A 6,543-nucleotide genomic window follows, 5' to 3' on the forward strand; every position below is an offset into this window, starting at 1 on the left:
TCGGTTACAAGCTCAATGTTTACAGAAATGCTCTATAAACTCTCAAAGTGTGTGTATGAGTTCTGGACAGAATGCTCTCAAATCTTTCTATCTCTCGGATGTGCAAATGGCAGAACTTCACCACATACATACACTGCATGGCTATATATACCCAGCCCATGAAGTCTGGATCGAAGGATCTGATAGATGGTCCGAAGGATCATCTATCGATCATAGCTCACACGAAAGATCAGCATGGACCTCGAAGGATCATCCTTCGAGGTCTAATGGTCGAACCATGGTCGAACCATATCTTTCGATCACCTCGAAGGATCAGGTGTATCCTTCGAGGCTATCCTTCGATCAGAACATCTTTCAACTGTTGTCCAAGTCAAACCGGAGGATGGTTGACTTGGTCAACTTACAACACAAATCAGGACATCGTTTATATCAGACCGAATACAGACAAAGTACAGACACAAGTGCACCAACAGTGACAATGATGTGATGCATGTTTATGTAAAGGCACATGATTATTTTTTTAATTTTAAGTGTCGATACTGTATAACCTTTGGTCGCAGAAAATAATATACATAACTATATGTATTAGATTTTAGCCACATTAGTAAATATATAATGTGATCGTAGATCACATTTGGCCATACTTTTATAGTGTGGCTATTTTTTTCTTAGCGCGTGGCTAAAGGTCTTGAATACTTATGTTTTTAGTCACATGAAACAATACATTATGGTCGTAGCTCACATTTGACACACTTTTTTAGTGTGGCTAATAAATGTCACAACTTTTTTCTTAAAGTGTGGCTAAAGGTTTTGAATTTATATGTTATTGGTCACATGAATTCAAATACTGTGATCTTAGATAACAACTGGCCACACTTTGCTAGTGTGGCTAATATATGCCACAAGTTTTTTTTAAATGTGTCTAAAGGTGTCAAGTAAATATGTTTTTGGTCACATGAAACACAAATATGTGGCCATAAATCACATTTGGCCACACATTTTGAGTTGTGGCTAATAATTTTCTAAAAGTGTGGCTAAAGGTTCTGAACTGGTATAAATGGTCACATTAATAATAAAATATGTGGCTAAAGGTGTTTTGAAATGTGATGAATGACTTTTAGCCACACATTTTTTCAAATGTGTGGCAGGGCGGTTTTGCCAAAAGTGTGGCCATAGCCCTTTTTTCACGTAGTATGATAAGCGTCCTAGAAAACTAATGTTTTATGACTCAAATATCAAATGTCCTATTACGGTGTATTATAATAACACCACAATGATTAAGCGTCCTATAAAGTTTAAAGTTATAAGACCCAAGTGTCAAGTGTCCTATTAAGTTAAGTTATAATATGACTTCGACTAGAAAGGGTCCTATAACACTGAACATTTATGACTTAACCACAACGTGTCCTATTAAGTTATGTTATAATAGGACCCAGATGATCAAGAGTCCAAATACAGTACCATATAATGGGACACTAAAAATTAAATGTCTTATAAAGTACTTTATTAGGATATACATTTTAAGTGTCCTATTAAATTATATCATAATAGGACCCCAAAAAATAATTCATCTTATTAAATAGTTTTTAGGACACCAGTTTAGTAGAGTATATTATAAAAGGACCCCAAAAGTTCATTAGTCCTATTAAATAGTTTTTTAGGACCCTCTTTTACAAGTGTCCCACAGAAAAGGTCCTAAAAAGCCATTTTTGTTGTAGTGAAGCAAAAAACAGACCAAAAAAAACGAATAGTTAAAAAAAGAGCCAGTTAGGACGGAGCCTAGACCGTTTGTTGAATACACCCCGACAAGTTGTTGATGTAAACAACATGGGTTTTGGCTCTGTTTTGGATATCAACATTAATCACATATCCAAATATTTAGGATTTGGCTATTAGTAAATTATGATGAGGTTTTTAATGTGTTGAACATAGGAAATCACACAATCCAAATAACAACCCATCTAGTACATGAAGTTTTTGGAATTCCAAAGGGTACTAATCCAGTAGTTGAAAAGAATAAGCCGAGGAAAGGATCTGCAACTACTAAAGATGAATTCAAGAACTAGTGGCCAGTCAATAACATTACTCTTGGGATGGATTCACAATACGTGGGGCCTATGGCCTTTTTCACAATATGTTTTTCAACATATAATTAATTGTATATTGAGAACATATATTTTGACATGAACATTGGATCCATATTGTGAACAACTATTGTTAGATCTGAGTTTACAAGACTTGTGATTATAAGACAACTAAGAACAAACAATTTTATATTGTACGAGTAAAGCTAAATAATCATAAGCAAGGAATCATCATCAATATCTGTTTTTCATATATAATCCAATGATTACAATAATGTTTTACAGAATGACTGATTCTACAGACTCCCCCTCAACCTGATCACTAACAGTTCTGTTCGTACAAAAGAAAAGTTGATGTGTGTGATAAATAGATCTCTGATACGTGAGATCTTAATATACTAAGTATGAAAGCTCTGTTTGTGATTAGCTGACATCACCCTGATAGTGACATCTAATATTTCTAACAAAAAAGATTCCACAGATGTTGCAAGCAACATCTGTGGGAATCAAACATATGTTCTTTCTATACTAAACACTGTTAAAATGCTAATACTATGACATTGGGAAACATCTATTTATCTATCCTCTGTTGCTTTGTTCCAAATATCTATATAGCCAGACAAATGTTTGGTCTTCATCATCAGAAGTTTGCTTCAACAGACTTTAGGACTTGAACAGACCTTGTTTCTTCATGAACAGCGGTTCCAAGGCTTCCAACAGATGTTAGTTAGTCTTCAACAAATGCTCTGATTTAGGTGTTCAAGATTCACTATCTTTGGGAGGAATCTGGTTCAAACTTCTATTTGTTTCTTCATCACTTGACCCAAAAGCCTTTTTACGCATGATACAGGTACACAGGTGTGAAATGGGTGAATATGAAGACACTTAGGATGTGATTTAGTTAATAAATTGGATATTATTTATTTTGGTTTATGACATTGGTATTGTATGAATTATTTGATATTTCTATGTTATGTTTGACATTTTAATTTGGAAATGCTTTAAATATTTAAACTTAATATAGTTGTCATGAGCTATGGACATTCATCTCGCTCTGACCAATAATCCGCTACGGGTCGGGGTGCGACAGTAGGTATATTGGCTAAAGTGGGTGCATCGGGTTAAGTGGGTTGAACGACTGATGGGTCAACATGTGTAGAAGAATTGGGATGCCGTGTTCTAAGCCAGACGTTCTGGGTCGGCGTGGCCAACGGGTTCCAGTCCAAAGAAATGATCAGTGGGTTGTTGATTTTCAGGTATTGGATTGGTTGGTTCTAGGCCTGGAACATACGAGGTAGCGGATAGGCTTGATGCATTTGAAGAATTAGTTGGGCTGGTCGGTTTACACAGAGGACGTGATAGTGGACCTGAATGAAAACCAGTGGGGTGATTGTGCTTTACGAGTTGATTGGGCTCCATGGGTGGGTTGATTGGACTACCTGAAGTAAACATGGGACTTTGGTTGTCTTCAAGAAAAGTAGCAAGATCTAATTTTTTGCGGTTCGTAGTGCGAGAAAAGCTTTTCAATGGAAAAGCGAACTCGTTAAACAGAGCATTTCATGTAATAAATACACACGAAGTGGTTGGATCCATGTATTATACCTCTTATATTAAGGACTATACTCGATAAAAACACATGAAAGGCTTCGTGGTTCGAGTTTATGTTTAGCATAGTCACGTAAGTAAGGGGACACTTAGCATCATTATACCCCGAAAATTTGAATAATGAGTCATCTCGTTGAATATGAGTTGAAAAGGTGACTTGTTGCCTAATAGAGAAGTCGTTACACGATTGATTATAAATGTTGCCGAAGAGAACGCGTCCACCCAATAACATGGGAACATGAGCATTAAATAACATTGCAAGACCTGTTTCAACAATTTGACGAGGCTTTCGTTCTGCACGATCATTTTGTTGAGGGGTGTACGGACTTGAGTATCGATGAAAAGTCTAATTTTCTTCAAAAATTTTGAGAACCGTGTGATTGATTGACACAGTCGGTGCCACCATCACTTTGAAAATTTTTTATTTTCCTCGAATAGCGTGTTTGAATAAGATCAATGAAGGCGGGTAAAACTGAATGAAAATATGTTTTAGTTTTAAGTGGATAAACCATGTAAACCTAAATAATCATCTATAAACATAACATAGTAACGATATCCATCTTTAGAAGTAATAGGTGCAGGTCCCCATAAATCACAATGTACCATATCCAAGGGATTAAAAGAATGATTTAAATTAGAATCAAAAGATAGTCTTTGTCCATTTTCAAGTTGACAATAAGTTGCAAATAGTAGGTTTTGCCAATAATGAAGGAATAGACAAAACACCAAACTTGTTCAAAGGTGAAATAACATCAAAAGAAATGTGGCCTAAATAAGCATGCCAGAATTCCAAAGGATTAGAAGAATATTTTAAATTAGAATGAAAATATAATCTTTGTCACTTTGCAAGTTGACAAAAAGTGCAAATAGTAGGTTTTGACAATAATGAAGTACCAGACAAAACACCAAACTTGTTCAAAGTTGAAATAACATCAAAAGAAACGTTGCCTAAACGAGCATGCCATAATTCATAAGAGGCCTTATTGGGAACTGCAGCAATAAAAGCTCTAGGTTCATCCTTGAGCACATAGAGTTCATTCAGACAAGTTCTTTTAGCGAGTACCTGCTTTGTTTTCCAATCGTAAATGTGGAAAAATATTGAGAAAATAATACATCAACAGGATGATCAACAATCACCTTGCTTATGGATAATAATTTCTTGGTGAGATTTGGGATGACAAGCACATTACGTAAAGAGATGTTATTAGGAATAATCTGATGTTTCTTACCGTTTCTAAAAACAACTTAATGATTACCTTAATAAGGGACCGGGCAATGAAAAGATTCATGATCTGGAGACATGTGATTTATTGCCCAGAATCAGCCTTCCAGTCATGACCATCATTAGTAACATGGCACTGAGCATGAAACACCTTAGCTAGAGTCATCCGATGATGGAGGTTGAGTAGCATAGGTGTGAAGATTTGGACATGCGGATGCATAGTGCCCATTTATACGACATAATTGGCTATGAGGTGGCCTTCTCCCTTGACCACAACCCCTACCGTTAGTACCGCGTGAATAATTACCTCTGTTGGGAGATCCGCAACCCCGGCTTTGCGAAGAAGATGAACGGTTTTGTTGAACGTGGAACGTTGCACCATGCAATGATTGTAGAAAAGGTTCATGGCTCTTAGCATGTGTAACCAAATTATGAAACTGAGGAGCAGGTTTGGTCACCCGTATAAAAGTGGAAAAAACTTCATAAGATGGGCCTAGCCCACAAAGAAACCAGTGTAACTTATCGATCTCAACAACCGGATGATCAATTGCAGTAAGTTGTTCACAAATGATTTTGAACCGAAGAAAAAACTCAGTAACCGAAGATGTACCTTTGGTAAGTTGGCGACCAAATAAATGCCAACAGAAATTGGTGATACGTGTTACTTAATTCTATTTTGTGCTCAAAGAAGAGTACTTATTGAGTTCTGTATAAAAATTAGGCATTCAAGTTTAATTGAGTAAGTATAATATGCTTTATTGTCTAATTCCTAAACCTTGTACAAGATGCCTTATTTGGTAGATCATTAGGCCTTATGTGTACTAACATTCTGATTCTAGTTACATAGGCTAGATATCATATGTTATTTATTTGAATCTTGAAAGTTATAAGATCTCAACAATTATGATCTTCGCAAAAGCGCATTCATAGCTTTAATCCTCACTTGTGGTTAATTATATCAGGATTATCATCTTCTGAATGGTATATTTAAGTACTTTGATCCTCCACAAGGATAAATTTGATCAGGACTTAGATTCTTACAAGTTATTTAAGTACTATTTTGAGAACCATGTTCCTCTCGAATTTGCATAAAGAACCATGACTTTATGAATAGAAATTAAGAACTAACCTTTATCAATAAACTTCCATTGAGAACTATGAATATCACCCTCATATGGGTGTAATCCGATTGGAGAAGTCACAAGATGGGGTGGGAAGGTTGTGAGGATAAATATGGCATGTCAACTTGCATGGGTATTTGATGAGTATAACTAGGTTGGTGTAAGTTTGGGCATGCATCTTTATTTATTAAAGCTTCTGACTAAGACAATTGGATATTATGTGTGTATAAATATATGTATGTGCCGTATATACATATATGCATGAATGTGTGTATATAGGAGTAGTTTCATGTAGAGATGAGCAAATGGTACTAAATACCGGTACCGAATTTCTTGAACCGAAATATTTTTGGTATTGATTCGGTACCAACCTTTGCCATTTTCGGTACCGGTATTACCGATATTTATCTTCAAATACCAATACCGGACTGTACCGGCACCGATACTGATATTGTATCGTGTATTTTCGGTACCGCTACCCATTTTAAGGATTTTGAGTACCAGTATCGGT

The sequence above is a fragment of the Helianthus annuus genome, chromosome 12 (genome assembly GCF_002127325.2).
Source record: "Helianthus annuus cultivar XRQ/B chromosome 12, HanXRQr2.0-SUNRISE, whole genome shotgun sequence".
Lineage (NCBI taxonomy): Eukaryota > Viridiplantae > Streptophyta > Magnoliopsida > Asterales > Asteraceae > Helianthus > Helianthus annuus.